We start from the raw sequence: 26,106 nt of genomic DNA, 5'->3' as shown, positions 1-26,106 counted from the left end.
ACTGTATGCTTCTGTATTATCCAGTGCATAATCAGTCCTCATATCAAACTTAGAAATGGAATATTTATCACTGTTTTCAAAATGAAGCTGAGGTACAGAGAGGTGGGTGACATTCTCAGAATCATACGATGAGCACATTTTATTGAAACCTATGTGTCTCATGTGGGTGATACATAATTAGATATTGGAGAGATAGGCAGTAAATTTGCTAGGATAATAAGCTAGGAAAATAAAAGAGGAGGGAAGAACAGGGATTTGAGGAGGAATCAAGATGGATAAAGAAGAATAATCTAGATTCAGAAGGTCTTAATTGGCAACAAGTAGTTTTAAATATTATTAAATAATTTTATAAGCCTTTTAATCTTATATAGAAGGGCAGTTTGTATCTTGTCCACTGGATGTAAATTTATTGTGTAGAGGGTTTGTGGATTGAGAATTTAATATATAAACCTGCTTGACAAGCTACCAGGCTTTGCAGTCATGTCTGTGCTGGGTGGTGGAGGAATGAAACACACAGGGCTGGTTTGATCCACCTGGGACAGAAGCAACAGGGTGGGTGGAGTGAACTCTCTGGAAAGGGAACTGCTTGAAGGGGGTGGCTTCTGGACTAAGTGGCAGAGTCTGCTCTCTCCGATCCACCCTAGTCTGGTGTCCCTTAGACAAGATGGTGAATTTTGTTGTGAATGGATTTGGCCGTGTTGGGCACCTGGTTACCAGTGTTGCCTTCTGCTCAGGATGTGGCAAAGTGGAGATTGTTGCCACCAACGACTGTTTTATTGACCTCATCTACATGGTCTACATGTTCGAGTATAACTATACCATGGCAAATTCAATGGCACAGTCAAGGCTGAGAATGGGAAGCTTGTCATCAATGGGAAGCCCTTCACCATCTTCCAGGAGCTACATCCTGCTTACATCAAATTGGCTGATGCTGATGCTGAGTATGTTGTGGAGTATACTGGCGTCTTCACCAACATAGGGTCGGGCCAAAAGGTTCATCATCTCTGACACTTCAGCCAATGCCCTCTTGTTTGTGATGGGTGTGAACTATGAGAAATATGACAGCTCCATCAAGATTTTCAGCTCAGCAATGCATCTTGTACCACCATCTGCTTAGTCCCTACAGGCTAAGATCATTCATAACCATTTTGGCATCGTGGAAGTGTTCATGACAACAGTTTATGACATAACTGCCACAAAGAAAACTGTAGATGGCCCCTCTGGAAAGCTGTGGTGTGATGGCCATGGGGCAGCCCACACCATCATGCCCCTGCACTCACTGGGACTGCAAATCTGTGGGCAAGGTCATTTCAGAGCTGAATGGAGAGCTCACTGTCATGGCCTTCCGTGTTCCTGACCTAAGGTATCTGTTGCTGCCTGGAGAAGCCTGCCAAGTATGATGACATCAAGAAGATGGTGAAGCAGGCAGCTGAGGGTCCACTAAAGTGCATCCTGAGCTACACTGAAGACCAGGCTGTTTCCTGTGACTTCAACAGCAAATCCCACTCTTCTGCCTTTGATGCTGGAGTTGGCATTGCTCTCAATGACTTCTTTGTGAAGATCATTTCCTGGTATGACTACAGCAATAGGGTTGTGGACCTCATGGCCTACATGGCCTCTAAAGAGTAATAAATTCTGTACCACCCTTCCCCCAGCAAGGACACTGAGAGCAAGAGAGAGGCCCTCAGTTCCTGAGTAGTCCTATTCTGACTCTGTGTCAATACTGAGCATCTCCCTCACAACTTCTATTTCAGACCTTCATAATAATAGGACGGGCCTAGAGAACCCTCCCTACTCTCTTCAATAACATCAATAATGTTCTGCTGTACCCCACACACACAAAAAAATGTCATACATGGAGGTGAATAGATGTCCTTTTCAGTCGAGTTACAGTCACCTGCAACTACAGCTCCAGGGCAATCTGTGTCATAGGTTACTCAAATGCTAATAATTAAAAATGAGAAAATAAAATTTAAAATAGAAAGCCACACGTACACAACGTGTTTTGATCATATTGACCTCCTTTAACTTCTATTAGACCCTCAATACACATCACATGGCCCATTCAACCTCATATTCTCTTCATACAAAAAAACCCCACTTATAAACCATTGTGTCTAATTAAAGCTCTCCATACACACATGGATATAGGGGCAGTCACTGGAGCATGGACAACCAACCATGGGCCACACTCCCTTAGCAATCATCAAGTGCCAACAGTTCTCTTCCAGGTGTGGTCCTTATGGTTCCCTTCCCCCACCCATTATGTAATGGTATTGGCTTGATGTTGTGTATGTCTGGAGCAGGCAGTCACAACTCCTGTGTGTTCACATCCAGAAATATCTGCATAGCAGAACTGGTCTTAAAATCTTTACACCCACACTTCCATGATGCTCACCTTAGGGAACTGTGATATAAATGTCCAATTTGGAACCGGAAACTCAACAGTCACTTATTCTCTGGAATTGTCTGTGAGTCTTTGTGTTAACCTATGTACTCTGTTATAAGGATCATGTCTACTGAGGAGTGAAAGCTGCACTAACCTATAGAAACAAGGCTAAGTATTTAGAAGGCAGTTTGATGTAATTTGCATTGACCTGAAGAACAGAAGTAAGGTTTCCTTTAGGGTATATGAGCTTCCCAGCCATGGGTTCTTGGCAAAATTTCCATAGCAGGTATAAGTTCCTTTCTCTATAGTGGCCTTAAATACAAACTGAAGGTTACCCACATAGCTTTCATGCCATCAATGAGCGTATCTTATTAGGCTAGTTATTAAATCTCATGGAGTTCACAGCTAGGTAGGGCTTTTGATGACATTTCTCTTTCCTTCAACAGCCTGTATAGTACTTCGGGCATGGTGCAAGCTATTCAGTAGGGAGGAAGCTTCTAGGTTACTATCAGCTTGATGTCTCCTGTTCTGTGATTAAAGCATATAGTCTTTCCAGCAATGAGTTCTTACCACCAAGTTCCTGTGGGTGACCAAGAGTAATGGTACCTGAATTGTCTGTTTTGTTTATGGGGATCTACTTGATACCCCTGATAAACAGAAGGTATCCTCACTTGAAATTATTCTCTTTGTCAATAGATAGATTCTGCTCCATTTACTTTAAATTGAATCATTAAATGCCTTATTCACAGGTACAGTCAAAAATTTTATTTGGATAAAGTAAATCAACATAAATGTTCACATATAGTAAGTGATCAATATGTGCAAGATTTTGGTATAAGTATTTCATATGCATAAATAAACTTGTCCAGGTAAGGAAGAGAAAGACACACGCACACACACACACACACACACAGAGAGAGAGGGGGGGGGAGGGGAGAGAGAGAGAGAGAGAGAGAGAGAGAGAGAGAGAGAGAGAGAGAGAGAGAGAGAGAGAGAGAGGTTAAACCTATGCAGGCTGATACACAGGTAGCAAAGCTCAGGATTAAGCCCTCGAAAGTGTGCTCTAAGGGACTATGCATCTGACCATTTACCCTCTACTGCTTCTCCTGAGGCTGTGTGTGGCCACATTAATGCTTTAATATTGTGGGAACTGAAGTGCTTTTTATGAGATTGAGGCTCACCGGCTCAATACTTAAACAGTTGTTTGCCAGTTGTTAGCAATGTTTGGGGAGGCTTAGGAGGTGTGGCCTTGCTAACCATAGTCTGTCACCACATGTGGTCTTTGTGAGTTCAAGGCCTCACATGATCTCCAGTTTTCTCTCTCTAATTCGTGCTTTCAATGGAACATTGAGCTTTTAGCTTCTTTCTCTGACCATCAGGCCTGCCTACTGCCAAGTCTCCCTTGCATGGACTTCTTGCATAACAGACTTTTATTCCTCTGTAACGATGAGTCAGAATGAACTTTTTCTTCTATGAGCCACTTTTGGTTGTGGTGCTTTTGCACAGCAGCATAAAAGTTATCAATATTGGGTCCTAAAAATATTTAAAAGAGAACAAGTTTTTAGTGAAGGAAAATATCATTTTGTAAAGATCTAAATGTATCACCCTAGAGCAATTTATCAGGAACTGTGACAAAGGGACCGACCCTCTCTCCAGATGGTAATAAGGGAAAGCAAGAACACTTATACCTCTTTTTTTAATTAATAACCTCATTATGTTGAGAAAAGTTGAAAAGAAAAAGTGTTGCTAATGAGCTCACACTGGTAAATTGTGGTAAAAATATAGTTATTATGACTGATGTCTTCCAAATTCAGCTCCATATTGGTCAGAATACTTAACTGACAACATCACAAAGAATTTTAAAAAGCTAGTGCATGTGTAGTGGAGAAAGACGATCAAAGGAAGTTGCAAAATAGGAGAGCTGGTCACTAGCTAGATATGTGAAGGAAAGTTGTAAACTGAAAGAGGTTCAGACCCCAAGGTTGTCTTGCTGCTTAAAGAAAAAAAGAAATTTCTGGATAGAAGACATAATCAGGGTTTGATCAGGTAGAGATTATTCTTTTTCTTTCTTTTTAAAATCAATTACTTAGATATTCTATGTATTTACATTTCCAATGTTATCTCCTTCCTCTCTCCTATTCCCCTCCCCCCTCTCCTTGCTTCCATGAAGATTCTCCCATTCCCTACCAGCTACCCCACCTCATTGCCTGTTAATGACTCCTTGACATACATTTTCCAGGGCCAAGCAGGGCTCCACTTGTCTCCATGATGCTCTCCTGCTGAGCAATGTTCTGGATGTTTACAGACTAGGACAGGAAAGTATATTCCATTACTCACTATTAATACACAGTAGCTCACAGGTAAGAAACAAACAAACAAAAAACTGCAGTGACAAAAATGGAGAAGAGACTGAGGGAAAGGTGGCCCAACACTGACCCAAATTAAGATCCATCTCAAGGGGAAGTTTCAAGGCCTGACACTGTGCTGATGCTATGGTGTGCTTACAGACAGGAGCTTAGCATGGCTGCCCTCTGAGAGGCACAACTAACAGCTGACTAGTACAGAAGCTGATACTTACACACAACCAGTAGCCTGAAGTTGGGACCCCTGTGGTTGAATTAGGGAAAGGATGGAAGAAGTTGAGGAGGGGGCAACGTCACAGGAATACCAGGATTCTCAACAAACCCTGATCACTGAGATCTCTCAGACACTGAGCCACCAACCAGGCAGCATACTCTAGGCCTGTAACATATACACAGCAGAGGACTGTCTCGTCTGATCTCAGTGAGAGACTTTAGGCCCCAGGGAGTGGAGAGGTTTGGTGATTTGTATGTGTGGGAAGGGGTGAGAACATCACTTTGGAGATGGGAGAGGAAAATTAGGATGAGGAACTGACAGAGCGCAGAACAAGGGGGATAACGAATGAACTATAAAAATATTAAATATTATATTAAATATATTATTATTATTAACTGAAAAAGGCAAGGATGGACACTAGGGACCCCGGAAAGTTAGAGAGAGAGACAGCAAAAGCCATAGCTGGGGTGTGATTCTGGAGTCAAGTGTCAAGAGATTCTGGGGTGAAGGCACTGTGTAAGGAGCTGGCTGGAGACAAGAAGAGATGTATCAGAAAGGATGATAGAAACATCTCATTCATATATGCTTGAGAAGAAAAATGACCGTTCTTTTTATTTTTTCATTTTCAAGGTCCACCAGCATTGCCAAGGTTTTGAGAAGGAAATAAAGCCACTCTTTGCTTTGTTCCCCTTGAAATCAAAGACAGACTGGACTCTCTGGAGCCACTGTCAACCTGTGCCTCATCTACCCTCCAATGCATCTGACCTTCACAGAGTACATCCCTGCAATCCCAAGTGAAACATGACCACTTCCTACCACTGGGCCCTCTAGAAATGTGGCCAGGCTAGTGTGCCTTTAGTTCCTTCTCCAGCTGTGGTTGAGCATCTGGAAAGCCAGCAGGGTGAGCACGCAGAGTGCTGAGTAGTGTGAAGGAAAGAAAGAATGTTCAGTAGGGTCAAGCATTTATAAGCAGTAACACTGGATCAGTTGCTTGTTCCTGGGCCTCTCATGAAGTCGCAGAATGTGGTGACCGACCCTCTCCAGCCTCCATCTGACCTCGCATACATGGGCGGCCTGGGCCAGTGACTGCAGCTGCTCCTGTAGCTCCTTCACTCAAAGTGGTGATACCTGAGCATGCAGGGAGGCCCAGGTATCTCCGTTGGCCTCAGCCTGGCACATGGACTGCCCCAGGATATGTAGCCTCCACACCAGGTGCACAGTAGCACACAACCACAAATGCACTTCTCACAGGCTGGACCCCGTGGGTGTGTGCAGGGTCTTGGGGCAGCCTGGCCACAGGGTTCCAGAACACTGCCTACAGCCACTGCCTACAGCGCAGGCGCAGCAGGGCCCAATCCCAGCGTTCATAGGGCGGCGCAGGCTCCTGGCAGCACAGGGTCTGGGGGCTGCAGCCTTGGATACTGGATGGCATCAGACACTGGGAAGGGCCAGCACTGAGGCCGAGGCTGTGGGTGGCACCAGGTAGAAGGCACCACAACCACCTTTGCTTCAGGAGGATTTTTTGGGGCGCTGAGCTGTAGAAGAAGGGGGCGGTTGCCTTCCGGAAGGGGCCGGGTCAATGGGAAAGAGGAGGCAGGAAAACCTGACAAGGCAGTGGTAAGGGCAGGGAGGCTAAATGGAGCAGAAGGAGGTGACTCCTGGGGCAGGGGTGTCCCTGATGCCTCTAGGCTAAGAAAGGTGGCTGGGCCACTTCTGTAGTGAGGCTGCTTCCATCAGTGATAGTAATCTGTGCACTTCTCGATCTCTCCATTTCTTAATGCAAAAATAATTTCATTATACTCTCTTTCCCTTGGAGACATGATTATATTATTTATTTTTAAGATTTTTTTATAAGCAGGTTCGTCTATTTTATTGTTTTCAGGTTGGGGCTTATCAGTGCCACCACATCTCAGTGACAGTGTTCAATTTTCCTTTCTGTCTTTGCAGGCTTCTAGGGCCAGCACATGTCTATGGCAGTTATCTTCCATCTTTGTGCTTCGTCCAGCAGGCTGTCCTTGCAGGTTTCTGGGCTAGAGCTTCTCTTTGCCCCGCATCTGCTGCCCAGTCTGGGAAGGTAGACCAGGCTCTCAGAATGCCACTGCGTTGTTTTTTCTAGGGGCCATGGCAGGCTCTTGTCACTGGCAAGTGCTGGTTTCTGTCAGGCATGGGCAGCTCAGCTCCTCTGCTGCACCAGGGAATTGCATTAAAGCTGTAGCCAGAGAGCGAGCTTTGGTCAGCTCTGCACCCTCCAGCTCTTTTGGCTCATGAGCCTCCAGTTAGAGGAGCAGCTCTTGGGAGGTACACTGAGGGTCCAGTAGAAGAACCCTTATTTTGTCTTCAGTTTATTAGTATGTTTGTTTGTTTGTTTTAGAGCAGCCTTTTCCACTGCCTGTCTCTGGTTCCCTGCATCTTTTCTAGGAAACTGACTCCTAACCAAGAGTTCTCAAGCCCTATGGCTGGATTCTCGTTTCACATTCAGTGCTATTGGTGATTACTGCTTTTACCCAGTCTCATTGTTCCAGAATAACAACTCTTAGACTTAATAACTTAAATGTTCATCCTATAAGCACTTGCTTATTCACAGACTACTTAATAACTCATATAACTTCTTTATTCTAGTCAATATCTGACACAGTTTTGGTTACCTGTCCTCAGTCTGATGAAACTGACTTGCTCAGAATTCAGGGTCAACATAGTGCTCTTGCCTCTTGCTAGTGGTTCTTTCTTCTATTTCCTGCCTCAGTCAATAGAACATAAGCTGTATCTTGTCAGGTAATGTGTGTACAGAGTATGCGGAGGGTCTGTCTACAAATAAGCTTTGTCAAAGCTACATTCACAGGCTTCTGAATCTGTGATCTGGAGTAAGAAAACCCTTGGAATGTGGAGACCTTGGCCCTCTCTACAGTAACTCTTTGTTCTGGTCCAGAGTCTTGCTTCTAGTTTGCATTAAAGGACCTCATTAGATTTGAAAGCCAGAAAGGAAATGAGACTTCTAGATTATCTTTGGGATGAACATACTTATCTTCTGAGAAGCACTGAGGTGTCCTTGGACTCCCCTCCAGTATCCTGTCCTGCATCTTCACCACAGGGCGTTTTGCAAAACCACTGAGTTGACCCCTTTCAGATAGGAGAATGGAGTTTTAGAACTCCCGTGTAAACTTGTGAGATGATTGCCATTAAGTAGGTTTTTCAGGGAATATGAGGATACCTCCTAGAGAACTGCTTGAGCCTCTGTCCTGCATTGGGGGTTCTCCAGTTATTTCTGTCTCTTACTTTCTGAGACACTCCTCCATTTGTGGGACAGATCTCATTCTGAACCAGTATCATTCTGTCTTTGAGACAAACATAAACCAGCTCATAAGCCCTGGGGGAGACTGAGGGACCAAAATAGAACAAACACTCTATCTTGTTCCCCAACCCTGGTTCTGGTCATATTCTTCTTCAGAGACAGGACTTATCAATCAATGGACTAGGGTGTTTAGTTGTTTCTCTCTTGCAAATCTCTTGCTTATTCTCTTAGTGTAAATGTAGTCTCTCAGGCTTACTGCCTCCTTGTGGTAACATACACCTTGTATGAGAAGGTTGTACCCTTCATATGGTCTTATCAAGGGCTAGAATATTTTTCACCTCTGAGACTTACTTTGTCATAAACTCACCCCTTCATCGTTCTCTCTGATCTCTCTAAATCTCTCAGTAAAACCCCTTCCATTTCTTTTCTAGCTATTCACTGCTCTCTATTAAGTAGTCCTCCCTTTATTCTTATGAGAGTGTGTCATATCCTATTCTGTCAAATGCTTCTCTGAATCATCACTTTTTCTGCTACTCAGCTATATATAACTTTCAAGCTTAGTGCTACCTTCTACAGCATTACCTTTGTCTTTTGGGATTAAAGATATGTATTAGAGGTGAATCATATCAGTACTAGGAACATGTTTTACCAGGAAATATTACAACCTCTGATTTCAGTGTCTAATCAAATATCCTGCAAGAATTCATGGACAGAGGGACTGCCATTCAGCTGTTTGTTTTCCTTGTTTGTACACTATGCCTGTGATCAATGACATGGCCAAAACCATGTTAGGGGAGAAATGGTTGGTTGAGTTTTAAAAGCATCACAAAACCCTACACTGAGTAAAAAGTCAAGCAGAAAGGAAGGCAAGAAACATGTAAGAAATTTTCTCATCTGCATTTTCTCTGTGGTTTCATTCAGCTTGCCTTCTTATATGACCAAGAGCCACTGCTTAACGTTGCTGCTACCAACAATGTTCTATAAGGACCTACCTCATCAACAGTCAGGAAAAGAGCCCATTGACATGACCAAAGGACAAAGAGTAGAGGTAATTTATTTGTTGAGTTTTTTTCTGTCCTTTCTTCTTTTGTGACAAGTTGACAAAAACCATCTACTAGTCTTGATTTCTCTCAATGTGAGTCATTTTCTTTTTCACTAAGCAGACTGAGAAGAGCCCTTGTTCTTTAAAACAGTGGATGGGCAACAATAGCCTTCTACTTGGTGTTTGCTTGTTTGTTTGTTTGTTTGTTTTGGCAGATTTATGGTTGGTTTTCCTCGTAAATATAGAAGTATGCTGGAAAATGGTACAATGATTTTTTATTCCTTTCCAAAATGAAGACGGTTTATGATTGTGAGTTGGACAGTTCAGAAGGCTCTCTCTGTGAGGAAGCAGGGAAGGGAAACTAGCAAAAAGAAGGGAAGTCTTGTGGGAATTGACATCAGGAAGTGCCATGGAGTCCACTGTGGGAAGATTTCCCTTTTCCTCTACCCACTGACCAAAGGGTTTACTAAAACTCAGCTTCTGGCCATTGTTTGGGGATTTCTTCTTTTCATGCAACCTCCTGGTGACTGTCCCCTAAAGTTCTTACCTCTACCTCACTGTCCCTGACCCTGTTCCTGGAAGTTCCTGCTTCTACCCTGCTCTCCCATGAAAGCACCATGGGTGCCATCCTGACCACTGCCACCTTGATCTCTTTCAGAGTGTCCTTCCAGCTCTGACTGCTGAGTCATAACAGTGAGCTAACAATATCTAGGATCATGCCAGGTCTCCAGTATTTCTGCACTTGCTTCAGTGCAGACATCCAATGGTACTCAGTTTATTTTCAGACGCATCACCCTTATCATCAATGCTCTCCCTAGCTTCTCCTTAATTTCTTTCCAAGCATCACTAACAGGGGTATCTCAATGGAGCACTGCAGGAACAGGGTTACATAGCATGCTTATGAGTTTATCAGGGAGCAAGGTTGACAGATATGGTCCCTGATATGTGGACCTGAGCAGCTCCCGGGCCTCACAGCTCCCTTCTCCTCAATGAGCTTCTAATCTGACTACTTGAAATGGCTAGTGGCCGTGATAGGCACAGAATCCAAAAGCTTGATGGCATTTTTGCTAGAGACATTTATGATTTCTGTTGTGGAAGGAACACCTATGTGTCCAAATTTAATTCTAGCTTTCTGCTCCACTTGTGCTAACTGTTCCTCTATTTTATGAGATAAAAGCAGATATTACTGCAGCTTTCCTGAACTGCAATAGGGCTGCCAAGTCCCCAGAGAAGAGTCTCTAGGATGCCACATTCCCACATCAACCATAAGCCCACAGCAGGGCTTCACAAGAGGAATTTGCTGTCTGTCCAATTCTTCTCATTTGGGCCCACGTTTTTTTTATTGGATATTTTATATATTTACATTTCATATGTCATCCTCATTCCTCCTTTCTTTTTCTCCAGTCCTCCTGCCACTATAAGATGTTCCCATTCCCACCCACAAACTCACACCTCATCACCCTAATATTCCCCTACACTGGGGTATCAGCATACACAGGACCAAAGGCTTCTACTACTATGGCTGCCAGACAGGGCATCGTCTGCTGCATAAGTGGCTGAAGTCTTAAGTCCCTGCATATGTGCTCATTGTTTGGTATTTGAGTTTCTAAAAGCTTATGAGGGGGTCTGTGGTTGATTTTGTTCTTCTATGTGGTTGCAAAACTTTTTGACTGCTTTACTCTTTTCTGTAATTCCTATATGTGTGTCCCCATGCTCACTCCAAAGTGTGTGTTCTCAAGGTGGTCTCAGGTCAATCTGAGTACCTCTCAGGGTATGAAATCAGGATGTAGACTTAGTATGACTTTGAGGTCCTTGCTTAGCTACCTGCTCTTCTCCAACACCAGAGGAAATGTGACTAATCATGTAATAGCCAGGAGGAATGGTTGAGTAAGAGGCATGGCGCTGTTGACTCCCAGAGTATCATCCTTAATAGGACTGCTGCACTGACAGGTTTGTCTTCCAAGAGCAGAAACTCCAAGGTTAAGATATTCCCCTGACACACTATGTCCAGCTCATAGGTAGGAGAATAGATTCTTGCATGCCCTGGCTGCAAAGGGAAGAACGTGATGCTGGCAGCCAATCACAGTGCTGCCTAATGCTTGTGAATTGCAAGTGAGAGATGCAGCTGGAACCATAGGTACCAATGGAGGCTCAGTCTGCCATGCCACATTTCTGTTTAGTCTGAGCAAAAGCCCATCTCTTCAGCTGTGTGGCTACATAGCTCATGCTCCCTGGCACATGATCTCAATGTGTGCCCTACACTTCTCCTGTCCTGTCAGCTCTCCTGTACACTTAACCAGTCCTGCCCCTTCCAGAGATCCCCCTTTGGCAGCCCTGTGCCACTTCCTGTGCTGGCAAGCTATCTATTCTTTGTTCTGTTATAGTTCAAGAAGACAGGTAAAGGTCCTTCATGGGGCAGCCATTGACTATACTGTCCTTGGTAACACTGTGGACCTGAACCTCTATACAGGGGCAGAAGTGCTCTTCCAAACTTGGGATATGACACCTAGGCTGCATTTGGCACACAGATCTCACCCTCACACAATCCTTCCCATTTTCCTATTGATTTCATCCTAGATGTGGTGGATGGAGTGATGCAGTATCTCCTGGACCTACTGCAGCACCCTCAATGTACTGCTCTGCTGTCATGCACTGTCATTCTCTAGATGGAGACTTTATTTGGTTGACAGAGAGTATGACAATCACAGCACTATAGGTTAAAGAGGCATTAATTTGCCTATATAAGTCTGACATGGTTCATTTTTAATGGTATCCTCTAATTTATAAATTTGGAATCTCCCAACAATTCTCTGTAAGTTTAGTATTTCTAAATCCAGGGCCTATAATTAATTCTGTAAAATTCCCTTGTCAGACAACTTGTCCTTGGATTCACTCCAGTGTGGTATCTACCCTATTTTAGGTGTGAGATTATGAAATTCATTGTGGTGAATCTTGAAAATATCATACTCTGAGCCTTGTTCCCAGTCAAACAAGTGTGAAAAGTGTCAACAAGCTCAAAGAACAAAATGCATTTTTAATATCAACTGTGTGTACAGCCCATTTCCAGCCCCTTAAAGGGGTAAAAGAATTTCTGTCTCATGTGTCAAGTTTGATACCATCAGCACAAGACACTTCCAATGTCAGAACAGGAAAAGTACTATCAAATGAGGTATAAGAGCAGGAGTGTGGATACCTGCACACAAAGAGTCCTGAACGTGGTATCCAAAAAACACAAGTTTCACAGTTGGAGGCCTGGTTTCTACAGAATCCTCAAGAGGCTTCTTCTGTGGAGAGGAGAATTGTCCCTCTTATAGGAATTGAAGGTGTCCTCAGACCTGAGACTGTCAGCCTTTTTATACTACATGCCTGATGAGATTTTTGTCCCTGCAATTTTATCCTGTGCATAAATGCTTTTAAAATATTTCCCAAAGATATGCTTTGTTCTTATGGTCACCAGGTTTCTTGGCTGTAGTTCATCTTCTAAGCTTGGCCAAATCAGCTATTACTTTGGGTTCAGTATGAAGAGGCTGGATATGCTGAACAAAATGAAGAAGCTCCTGTAAATTGAGGAAAAAATGATTTTCTTGCAGAAGATATGTTCTAGCTCTTTCCCACAAGTTTGTGCACCACTAGACTTTCTAGAATTGTACCAGTGCATAAGAAAATCCTCACTCACATCTATACTTCTCCCTCTAAGCTAATGTCTGAGCTAGTTGTAATTTCAGAATAATTAGAATATCTCTGAAGTGTTAGACAAGGAGATGCACAAGTACTGAAGGAGACTGAGATGGGAGCTTGTGGGTCATGTCTCCCCTATGTCAGTCAGGATTTTTTTGGGAAAAGTTGACTTCTTCCATAAAGCCACTCAGGAGGCAACCCAGATGACCTGCGGAAAGTGACAGAAGTTCTGGTGTTGTCTACATGCTCTTGTTCTTCACAGCCTGTAATGGGAAAGAGCATGAAATCTCCAGGCCTTTGTTTTCCTCCATACCATGGGTCTAAGATTGGAAACATCCAGACAGGAGTGTGTTGTCATGAACACACCAAAAGTCTAATGTGGTCAGACAATGACAGGGAAGCAGGTGTGGGAGAGCTTCAAGAATGGGGTAAGGGACCATAGAGAATGTGAACATCCTGACTATTTCAAGGGAGAGAGACAAACACAAGTATAGCTTTAGGGATAATATGCCCAGTTACATAAAACATCACCTGTGTACCAAACACAAGCAAAGAGACTTACATGTAGATCCTTCAGAAAACCCAGCAAAAGACTGTTTTTTTTTTTTTTTTTTTTTTTTTTGAGAATCAAAAGGTAACAGGCTGGAACCCAAATATAACACATCCTGGGGTGTAGTTGATGTCCAAAGATTCTTCCTGCATTGCTGCAAAAACATACAAATTTTACTTCTGATGAGTTCCCATTGTACTGAGCACAAACAAAACTTGATACAACAGATACTTACTTTTAATGTGACTGTGTTTTTTTCCATTTCCTAGTGTCAGGGAAGCATCATGTAGAAATGGTGAGACATTGCAGATATGCCATACTCCAGACATGTCCTCCAGACAGCTATGTTGTTAAAGACACAAGGAGGGTCTAAATGCCCCAAAAGATTTCAAGTAGATTTCTTACCTCCTTTATGCAAATGGGATGTCTAAGAACCATTCAGAACACTTACTTAATAGTGCAAGTGTGGAGAACATTTCACTACAACTTGATGAAAGTTTTCTGGAATCTACTCATCATGGACATGCAGATACTGATTGCTCCAGAGACTTACAGACCTCTACCCTCCACCATAACTGGCTTACGTGGGCCTACCGTTGTCACTGCAATCCCAGAATGGTCAGGGCTTGATGGAATGTTCATTTATGATGATAAATATTGGCATGAACTCTGGAGAGATCACATGACCTGGTTATACCAAAAGCAAGGCTTAAAATGGAGACACAGCAGGGTCGATAAAACAGTATATATTGAGCTTCCTAACTTATCTACCAAGAAGTAGAGAGAAACTTATTCACTAGATTGTGCCTTTGACCAGCAAAAAACAATATGGTGCTAGTTGAAAAGATGTGAGTGTTCAATGAGGAGCAAGCAAGCTAAGTGTCAAGTTCTTATTCTGTGCTGTCTTCCATATTAGAGCAGTGTATGGATAAATGATGACCGCTTTTTACAGATCGTGTGTACATGTTCTGCCTTACTCTTCTTAGGTACCTTAAACTAAGGAAAACCCCACAACTTACTCAGCTTCTATTTTGGGGATATGTCAGCAGACCACTCATCGCAACATCATACAATCGAAATGTCCCAGATTGTTGCGGAAGGCTGATTCTGCAAAGAACAGATCAAGGTATAGAGTAAGAGGCAGCAAACATGCATGACAGAAAAGGAAGCTAAATGCCTAAAGGATGATAAGTTAGCTAGAAGAAAATTGTTATTCATAACATATTGTAGTAGCATCTGCTTTATCATATTTGTGGGAATTGTAGATGCTATTAGAATTTTCTTTTAGTCATTTGTAAACTGAAATCCTGAAGTGAAATTCTTTGGACTCTGGAAGTCTAGCCACAAGTATAGTCTTTTGCTAAGAAAAGTCTAGGCTTCCCAGTACCAAGTGAGTTCTTCAAACTTCAAGAAAAATCTTCAGCATCACACATTTGAAGCTGTCTCATGATGTTAACTTTATATCAGACAAGACAAGGGAAACGGTCTACACAACAAGCAACTGAGAAAAATTAGACAGCCTGTCACATAAATGCACCAGTTAAATTGTTAGAAACCAAAAGGAAACATCTCCAGGAAAGATGAACAAGATGCAAGTGAGCAAGTACAAAAAAATCAGAGCAAGTTTTAGGGATAAGGTAATTTCTCAGCATAGAGCAGGGCTTGGGGTCATAATACCTTGGGGAAACAGCAATGACACTTTCCTAAATTCATGTTTTCGGTAGGGTTTTAAGTTGATCTTCATGGCTGTTCACATGTATCAAACAAATACTAAAAGCATACAATGACAATAATAAAAGCACATGGCTCTTCAGGTGACATCCTCCACAAGAACTGTTAATAACAAGCCAGATTTACTTCCCCCTAGAGACTGTGAAATCTTAGAAACACTATAGCATTTTGTGAATCTAGAGAGCATTTTTGGTGTCTGGCAAGAATATGCACTAAGTGGATGCAGTTCTGCATCATAAACAGCATCTGCCTCTAAACCAATGATCTCTCTATCTTAAATTCAGAGTATTCTAGGATTTCAAGAGAGCAGAAAGAATCAGAGAGGTGATCTACGGCTCCATGTTGGGAAAGAAGAAGTAGAATATCTTATGATTGATCATGCTCATCTCCCAGTATGAGCAGTAGTGAACCAACTCATATCTGTGGGAAAAAGAGACCATCTCTTCCCTAAGATTTAAAAAACACAACACTCTGCTATGAGAGTGTGGGTCACTGAAACTTTAGAGGAATCCCAATGCCATTGCTTCATGTTTCTAGAGGATATGGTGCTCACAAGTCTTCCAGTCGTGGTTTCCCTGTATGTGGGTCTGAATAGCTAAAATTCTATGAAGATGACCAAGGCAAGATCTTCACCTCTGAAATTCTTGAAAATGTCAGCTCTTCACATAGACCATAGAGAATTGAGAGATGGATTAAGTTCTCTGTGTAGTTTGGGGGTGAGACATGAGGTGATAAAGATGCCCACATGGCTCACATTAAAGCCTGCTGTGACAGGCCTCATTGTGATGTTGCCTCATTATAGAGCTGCAGAAACAGTGGACATGGCCAACATCTGCCCAGGTTACACAAGAGCAAAGCCTGCTCTGACAGGTCTAAATGTGCATTAAAACAGGATTACTCAAGAATTGTTATGACACTGGACATGACTAAGACCTTTCCATGTCACACAAAGGGAGAGATTTCAATTGAATGACATTCAGATGGTGTGCCAAGGTGATGTCTGTGAGAAATACTGAGCCAGGTTTGTTGGAGTGTGAGAGTTGTTTAACAAAGAAAGCAAGGGGGGGATAGATCTTGAGTCTGTCTCATGACAAACAGGTCTTCATATGTGTGTCTTTCCTGTGAGCCTTGATGAGATTCTGTGTTGTCAAGGCAGTTATCCTCAGGAGAGACCTTACTCTACCTGGCTTTCTTTTTTCTCACAATGACATAGTTTTATGATCTCAGTCATGTACAGAGATGGGTACATATACAAAGAAACAATAAATATCCTGTCTTTCCATATATTGCCAATTTTGTATCATTGGGATGTTATTCCAGCAAGAAATCATACCTGGATGGCATTTGATAGAGATGTATGAGAAACATCCCTTACAGCAGCTTCGGTGAGAGTGGTAGGACTTGTCATGTGCATCTATGTTTCCAACCTCACTTGCTTTAAGATATGGTATGAACAAAGCTTCTGCTCTAGGTTCAGAGACCTGAGAGTTTTACAAGAAATAGACATTTTCCAAAGATGCCCTCTGAGAACAGAACCCCGGAACTTCAGCTATGTGTGGTATGAGATGCAGGACTCAGCTCTACTTTGTGCCCTTACCTCTCATAGTTGTTTGCAGTCTCAATGTCTGAGCGTGGAAATCTAGGTTATCTATGGTAATCCTCTTACCTGCATCTACCAGATGAAGGCTGTAATAAGTTTCCCTTCTGTTTTTATGGGTATCACATATGAAGGGTAATCTAAATTTGTATTTGAGATCTGTGGTGAGCTTCTGAGTACCTCATGTCATAAGCCACGCTAACTGCAACATCTTGACTCATCTTCAGGGAGGTAGCATGGTGCTTATTTTTTAGTGATCCATAGAAGATAGATTTGGAACTATTAATTGGTAGACTTCAGTCCTATTTTCTTCTGTAGACTCACTGTCTACATGGTTTTCATCATGGCAGAGGCACATTATTCCATTAAGAGGTTGTTCTTTATTAACAGCCAATGAAGATCCCATCGAGAACAGGGCTGTTTTTCAGAGCATCCACAGTATAGTTTAGATTCTGTGATAACAGCCAGACCTTGACCTTCACTCATTTGACGTTCACTCCATATTCCTCACTTAGTTCAGGATACTTAGGCAGGCGTGGCCTTTGGGGAGATAAGGTATATTTAATGTTGAAGGTGGAGATGGAAGGCATAACCATGACCCATGATGGGTCAACATCCTGCACAATCCCCCTCCCCTAGCTTTCTGGATCCCCAGCTTCTGCAGAAGTTGTTGTTGACACTAACTAGAAAGGAATAGAAAAGTTTCAACTGTGAAGCTAGGAACTCTGACATCAGGAACTACAATATTTTAGGGCTGTTCAAGTTTTAAGTTCATTTTCACCACTGAGTCAAGATTAAGTTTACTGGCTTGGATTTCTAGTAGTTAAATATGAGCACCTTGTGTATGGGCTCTGTGTCCCTGATGTTGGATTTCCCATTTTTAAGTGTTACAGATGAACTGTTTTACCCATAGAAAATTCTGATAAAATAAATATAGGCAGAAAGGACAGGGAAAATAAAGTAGAATGCTAAGATCCAGTAAGACTTAATGTTAGAGAACTAAGCTGAGAGTGTGAGGATTCCGAAATAAACAACCAAGACAATTATGTGGGAAATAATAGACCCCATTGTCCTGACTGGATTCCAAGGAAGAACAGCACAGGTGTGGGTGAAGGCCGAGACTCCCACAATTATTTCCCCCAGCATGTAATGGCACAGTCACAGATTCTTCATTTTCTTCCCTTAGAAAAACTTTTCCAAGAATTCACAATAAGGTTCAATCCCTGTGACCTATAAAGGGTTTGAGAAATACCGCAGTAGAGTTATTGTCTTTCTTCACAGGCCACCCTGGAAATAAATAAGCTATCCCCCAATTCACACAGACATAGAGACACACAGAGTCACACACCAAACACAAACACACAGAGAGGAAAAGATTCAGAAAGAAATAGAAACATTAAATGGAGATTGTTAGTGATACAGAAAGAAAGACAAACACAGACAAAAGGAATAAAAAAAGCTAAGAGACAGAAGAGAAAAAGAGAGAGTTAGAAACAAATGTAGAGATAGAAACCAAACTGAAAAACAGATAGATATAGAAACAGTGAAACAGACAGACAGATAGACACAGTATAAAGAATAGACAATGAAAACTAAGTGAGAAAAATAAGTAAACAATTAAAATTCTTAGCAAGGTTAGATGTTCTCAGTGCCCATATAATCTGTTCAGATTAGGGTAAGTTCTGTAAGCATCATACATACCTAGCAATACTGAACTGGTTCTACTCAAAGAGGCACAGACTAATAGGAAATGGCATGAAAGGCTGACCACTTTGTTACCTTTTGTGGAAGGAGGGACTCCATAATTGGAAAAGGACCTAGCAGAAAAAAAAAATAGCAAAAGGATCAACCTTGAGGCAAAGAAGCTTGATATGAAATCTTAATCTATGTATAGAAAGAATTAGTCAAGGTCATTGTAGAGACATCCCAGTGATGAGCTTTTGGCTGAATGAAAACAGAGATATGTGTAATGTGGGGAGAAACTGAGCAGGCCAAGGAGTTCACAGTTTAAGATGTTGTCTTTGTGTCTAGATAAAATCAGAAGCTGATGCCTTTAGTGTTGAGTCTGATAGTTCTCAGTGTTGGGAGCTGTACTTGCCACTGGGATCACATTTTGCTCATATAACTCTCAATAGAGCAGGAGAAGTGACCTGGAGGGGGGATCTTCACAGAGAAATCCTGTAGATGAAGTTCTCTTGTGAGCATATCTATAGAGGATCTGTTTGATTATCTTAATTGATATGGGAAGAAAACAACTTTGCCATTGCCTTCCATAGGCTTGTGTACAGAACACATAAATGCAGAGAGCTTTAGATGAGCACAAGCCTGCAAGTTTACATGCATGCATTTATCTCTCTCCACGGTTTACAGTGGATATGACATAGGTGGCCCCTTTGTATGTATGCCTCGGTTTCACTGAGTTAATGCAGTAAAATCTGGACATGTAAAGTCACCTGGAAATTGCACTAAAAGGTTTTGTTTCAGATAGTCTCCATGATTCTAAAGCAATCCACAGACAACAGTGTAAGGCATCTGGTGGTTCACATTTCAGTCAAAGTTATTAAAATGTGGCTCCCTAGTCATGAGGAGTGGGACCAGGTGCATATTGCCTCACTCCAATTTTTGATTACCACTCATAATCTAAGACTCTCCCTTAAAGAGTTCTGTCAAGCATCAGAAAAACGTCTTTCTGTGTGTGCTCTATGTCGAATTACAGCAAAGAGTAGATTTCAGAGACTCTTAAAACCCATCCACTAATGTCCTGCCAGGAAATACCAATCATATTGAGAGGCAAACATTGTGCCACCATTTCACTGACATAAAATTAGTGAGCAACATATTTTGTGAAACACGGGTGAAGAACAAGGAAAGAAAGCACTCAGTAACTGGTGGATACCCAGATTTGTCACATTTAAGAAATAACCAATGACATGAACCACCATAACATCTGCACAGAACCCTTTTCCAAACCCCAATCTGTAGAGGAGTTCAAGGTTTACACATTGAAATAAATGGCTACTTGATACTTGATGGTGGCAACCAGATAAGGGAGAGGGCCATACTGCATTTACCAGACTTTCATGCTACAGATGTTTGGGATGTTGCAGATGAGGTTTCTTGACTCATTGATGGTGGCTTCCGGTCTGGCAGATAGGGGCTATTGGTTGGCCTGCCAGGTAGCCACATTCGGCAACTTCTTGTGGGAAAGCCCCATGATCTGCAAAAGAGAAGCGAGAGGATGGAATACAATGGGATGAGAAGGACAGAGTTCCCAGTACCTTAGTCATGATTCTGCCCATTGCTTCCTGACATCCTGACACTGTACTGAGTCTCTGGAGAGAAGAAGTATATGCAGACCAAAGGAAGTTCTCTAGCAATAACCACAGAGGTTCAGTTCTCAGAAGGAGAGGACAGCAGTGAGTTTGTGAATATGGAAGAACATTATAGGATGTTCCCATGTTTCTAGACATGTAGGTCAATTCTAGGTTAATGCCATTCAGAAAAGATTTAGAAAACTGTGGATGGAAGCCCAGAATATTCTTTCTGTGCAGATGAGTGATAATAAAATCTGAGAGAAATAGAAATGACTCTATCCTGTGGCTCCATCATGCACTGCCTCTAGGCATTAGAGAAGTCTTGCTGGTCAATGCACTGCATTAGTCAGTTTCATGTGTGACCACACTAAACACCATCTATGGAAAAGTAAGCTGGAATCTAGAAGACAATCATAGTGAGAAAACTTTTTGTAAGTGATCTGCAAACTGACAAGTGAGCATCAAGTGTTCAAGAGAAGCATTCATCCCACATGCTGTTTGAAGAATGAAGAGAAGTAGGCCTTCACAGAAGATCCTGAAGAGTCTCCTCATGGGGCATGACACCCAGTGATCCCTCAGGACCTATCAGCACTTCAGAGCTCTAGTCATCCTAGAAATACTACTTACTTGGGCCGGGAATGAAGAAATGTTGGGACGTAGGCTAAGATGAAGCCATGGTGAGAAAGCCACATGGCACCTGTCCTTCCTCACCAGGTCTCTCCTTTCACGTGTAAACACTGTCTTCCCTGAGACAGAATGTTCCAGGTTGGAAAATGGGAAACTCATATTTTCAGACATTGAACTAGATTTTGGGGTCAACAGTATTAGCTATAAAGCCAGTTCAAATTCAGATTTCAAGTGGTTGTGACTTCACTGAGAGAGCAGGTACAGACTTTCAGTTCAGACTGTCTTTGGCAGTAACAAACAGGGAAGGACATTGGTGCAGAGTATCAGCAATTTGGCTCCAGCCTGTGTTGCTTTGGTCATGGATCCTCTTGACCTTTGAATGCTGTACTGAATGTCAGGATCTTATCTGGAGATGTCTGAAAAGACAGCATTGATAGAAGGTCTAAGCATACGTGATTTAGGCAGCTCAACCTACCTGTACCACACAGTCGCTTATTTCCATAGTTAATAAAGTCAGGGAGAGTAAGTTGTTGTGCTCAAGGGGACTGAGAGTCTGCATGGGAAATAAATAAACCAAAGGCTGATGAACAGCCAAGGTCTAGGTTTACCTCTGGTGACAGTTTTTATCTACACCCTTACCTGCTTAGAAGCTCAACATGAATATGTGAAAAAGGCGGAACCACATGCAGGAACACAGCATCCTTACATTTTCCCTCTGTCAGGATGGCCTCCTCGTCTTCTGACTTTCCCATCACCAGCACAAGAGGAGTGCACAGTTCATGCTTTTGGCTTGTTGTGACAGTCAACTCTCCCAGGGCCCGTGATCTGTGTAGAGAACACAATTTCACCAAGAGATGAAATACAGTAAATCCCTTTAGGGTGTGCACAGTATCACAAACACTCCTCAGTTCCACATGTTCATGATGGCTGAGTGCCACATGGTTGCTCTCAATGTCCTCAGTTTCATGCCTTCTTTCTCTGCAGGCTCAGCCAATCAGAGCTGTCTTCTCAGGGACACTGTTTCCCAACCACCAGGACTGGGATGCTAACTCCATTTTCATTACTGTTCTTACCTCTTTTGATATGGACTTACCTCACCACCTTCATCTTCCTGAATGCAATGGGCTCTGTCAGTCTGTCAGCCCCTCGGACAAGGCATGTGTATCACACTGATGATCCTGGGATCTAGCACGTAGTGAAATCCTTGCACCTCACTCTGGTTATTGAATGGCAACTGACAAAAGAAGAGATAACACCACTTCAAATAGTCTAGAAGCTGGGAACACATCTCAGAGCCAGTCTTCACCCTTGCTCCTTGTGGGTAAGAATGAAGTCAGACCTGTGAAATGAAAATGGCTTCCATGGTGCTAGAGGAAGATTGGAGTAGGCACAGTCCAGGAAGTGACTCAACAGGTTGCAAGGCAAGAACTGAGAGCCTAGCTCTGGCAGACATCCCACACTTAGGAAAGAATTGCTAGGAAATGCAGTGACAGATGTCAGGGTTTCACCCACTGACTCATCTGTAGAGGTCCTTCTCTATTGTCCAAATTTTAAAGACTGAGAAGGAGGGCTGGGTGAGTGTCAGGGAGATAACAGTCCTGTCACTAGGAAAACACCAGCTTGCAATGAAAAACTGAAGAAAAGATCAGGGGATGCACCATGTAGCTTCCAGATTGGCCTCACATTAATTTTTGCATACAGCCTTCCACTGTCACAGGTATATCCTCCTTTCTGCCTCCTCAGTGCCAGGAGCTAATTGTAGGGCCAAGTCTCCTCTATGGATACAAAGCAATCATTACCTGAGTTTCAATGGCAGAAAAACCTTGTCAGCGGGTACTCCACTAAGACATGGACTTCTGCGTGAGATGGTGACATCACTGCAGCTTGAAGTGAAGGGGAACATGTCCATCCACACTTTCATCTCTAGGTTCACTCATACAAGCATTAGATTTCTCAGGAGCTTCTGTTGTCTGTGGGAACCATATCCTAATACCATGTCAGCACAGGAAGGAAATGTCTTCCTCTTGATGGAAAGAACAAATGGGGGAAGGAAGAGAAACAAGGGCCAGCTTATGTGTTCTATGAGAATGAGAGTTGCTTGTTCTTGGGGTACAGGAATTGAAGGACTGTGTATCAGATGGTTTGGGCAGCTATCAAAGAGGCCCTGTTCTTGTATGTCATTTCTTACATACCTGTTGTTTTACTGTTTTAGCATGCAGAACAAAAGTGTAGAAATCCAGTCCTTTGTTTATCTATAGATGCTGGTGTCAAGGCTTGGGAGATGTTCCACACTGGTATCACAACCGCAGAGTTCGGGCCCTTGGTGTTCCTCTGAACTGCAGGGAGACTTTGAGGTGGCCCATTAGAGACTTGATCATTGTTCCTCTTCCAGGCACCAGATCAACACTATAGATTCCATTTGGACACTTGTCCCTGTGTAAAACATCCTTCGTTATTTTCTGCATAACTTGCTCAGGTAGCAGAATTTCAGTTTGTATTTCCAGTTCAGTGTTGTTATTTTGAGATGTGATCCTTAGCAACAATGAACCACAGCCCTCATAGTCAGGAATCCATGACCATCCTGGACTCACATGAACAAGCTTCTGTAGCACAGCACCATCATCTGCAGAGGAGACACTGAAGGAGAGAGAGGCATTGGATGTGAGGTGACTTAAACACAGGACACATTGGACAGTGGCAGGATCATCCCTGTTGAGAATATACTACTGAATGTGACTTTCCTTGGAAGATTACAACTAGGATAACTGCCAAAGGGCTTAGGAGAACAGGGAACTGGGACAAGTTCAGAGATGAGAGAAGCAATGGACCCTTTACCTTTTCCAGAATGACTAAAAACTGCACATGAGACGGCCAGGGACTACTAAAAATTGTCAAGTCCATTGACTACTGGATGTCAGCATGTTGTGTGTCTGAAACTTAAAGGAACACCCGGGACTTTAGGATGGAGAGAGGAGAGTTCAGTTGTGCCAATGGTCTTTGTCTCATGCTGACTCTGGGATATAGAGAGTCCAGACCCTCTATTCCCTGTCTGAATTTGGTTCAGGATGACTCTAATGACCACCATGTGCAGATAAAGACAGCAGCAACAAGTCCTAGAACTGAAACAAATGGAGAATAGAATTGACTGGGGGAGGGAAAGTGGCTGAGCCTCCTAATAGATGCATGAGTTAAAAGGTGAAAGGAGACAAGTTCAAGTTCTTCATTGTTCCAAGAGTGAGGAGGAGCTTACACCCTGAAGTGTCTTGCATGCATGCCAGTAAGGGACTGCCTCTGTCCCTCTGGGTTGGATACTTTTCTGACAATTTGGTCAAATTTAAGTCATACATTGTTTATTTTAAATTATGCCCTATTCATTTTCTCGACTCCACCTGATGTACATTGTCCTCATTATTTACTGAATGTAAGTGTTTAGGAAAGTATGGATTGGAGCTTAGCTGGGAGTAGGAAACAGGACACAGAAATCATAAAGAAGCCAATAGAGAGCACCCTTCACGGCCTCTATTGTTGTTTCTGTTACTAAATTTCTACCTTCAGTTACTATACTTGACTTCGCTCAGGATGGTTGTATGCATGAGTTTTAAGTTAAAAACCTTTCCCCACAGCCAAACACACCCCACTGTTCTCTCTGTTTCTTTCAGCAATGTAGAGGGAAAGGCTTTGATAAACACCTTTTGAATTGTAGCTCCATATGAGGGCAGTCTTATCACAGAAGTCTCATGGGAGCTTCCTACATTATTAAAAAAAAAAATCTCAGCTGGGTACAAAGCCTCAGGTACTGGCTCCCAGGCCCAGATAAAAGCACACCTTCATTGCTCTTGGCCAAGCTTAAGATCCCCTTCTACATGAATGGTGACCATTTGATATGTACCCATGTCTGGTGTTGGTGCTTATGGGATGGTACACTAAGCCTGAGATCCCCACAGTGGCCACTGTGTGGCCTTCAAGTATTTGAGAGTTCCTAATGAAACAGCAGCTGGGAAAGTCCTTTCTCTCAGCACCGTTCATGAGGCAGCCTTGTTAAAGATGATGAAGATCTTTGAACATCCCAGTGTTGCATGGCTGATTGATATCTGTGCTACTTCCTGAACTGATGGGGACATCAAGTTAATCCTCGCATTTGAACATATATATCAGGACATGAGGACATACCTGCACAAAGCAACGCCACTATGCTTGCCATTTGAGACCTTTAGATCTGATGCACCAGTTTCTAAGTAGCCTCCATTATATTCATGCAAACTGCATTGTTCACTGGGAACCGAAGCCAGAGAACATTCTAGTGATAAGTAATGGGACAGTCAAGATGGCTGACTTTGGCCTAGCCAGAATGTTCAGCTTCCAGCTGGCCCTCGTGTCTGTGGATGTTACCCTCTGGTGCTGTGCTCATGAAGTTCTGCCGTCTACTTATGCAACACCTGTAGGCATGTGGATCATTGGCTGTATCATCAGAGAGATGTTTCAACAGAAGCCTCTCTTCTGTGGAAATTGAAGCTGACCAGTTGGGCAAAGTCTTTGAACTTATTTGATATCCTCAAGAAGAAGACTGGCCTCCAGAGGTATCTCTTCCTCAAGGAGCCTTTGCCCCGAGAGAGCCTTGTCCAGAACAGTCAGGGGTGCCAGACATGGAGGAATCTGGAGGACAGCTGCTGCTGGAAAATTTTACCTTTAACCCACAGAAGCAAGTCTGTGCCTTCCGAGGCATCCCTGCAGCACCAAGACCTGCACAAGGAGGAAAGCGACTGGAGTGAGAAGAGGGGCTGCCTGCCTCAGTTTCCAGACACTTGGTGGGAGGACCTGGATGAAGTGGCAGGCTCTGCCTACTCCTATGGCCGTGCAGAATCCTCCAACTTTTTACAGAGATCATTTTCACCCTTAAATGACAATCCCTCACTTCTCCTTATAGGTTTACCCCCCCGTACCTCCCTTTTTTCTACACTAAATGTCAAGTGTATTTGTTTTCTTCTCTTCCTGAATCATACTGGTATAGTTTTTATACAGAAAAATAAAAGCAGACAATGAAGTATGGTCTTCAAAAAACAAAACAAAACAAAACAAAACAAAGTCCCAGATGAATTGTTCTACAGAGATATGGGATAGCAGGTGAAGGAGAAAAAAATAGCCAGATCAGTATAATCATGCCCCTTTGTAGGTATGACTGGCCTCCAGAGGTATCTCAATCTCAAGGTGCCTATGTCCCCAGAAAGCCTCAGCTAGGGCAGTCAGGGGTGCCAGAGATGGAGGAACCTGGAGCACAGCTGCTGCTGGAAGAAGACTTAGTGTTAGAAAGATAG

At 42.8% G+C, this 26,106-nt stretch overlaps 1 pseudogene across 1 annotated transcript; it reads left to right on the top strand.

Annotated features, from left to right (window-relative positions):
- The first annotated feature begins 1,244 nt into the window (after nt 1-1,244).
- LOC308435410 (cyclin-dependent kinase 4-like) lies at nt 1,245-26,106 on the top strand (annotated as a pseudogene). Its single transcript has 4 exons — nt 1,245-1,363; nt 14,512-14,651; nt 24,729-25,599; nt 25,965-26,106. The product of its transcript is annotated as a cyclin-dependent kinase 4-like (transcript).

This window comes from Micromys minutus (assembly GCF_963924665.1).
Source record: "Micromys minutus genome assembly, contig: SUPER_22_unloc_2, whole genome shotgun sequence".
Classification (NCBI taxonomy): domain Eukaryota; kingdom Metazoa; phylum Chordata; class Mammalia; order Rodentia; family Muridae; genus Micromys; species Micromys minutus.
Note: the sequence above shows the minus strand (reverse complement) of the source record. Positions and strands in the feature narration are given on the sequence as shown.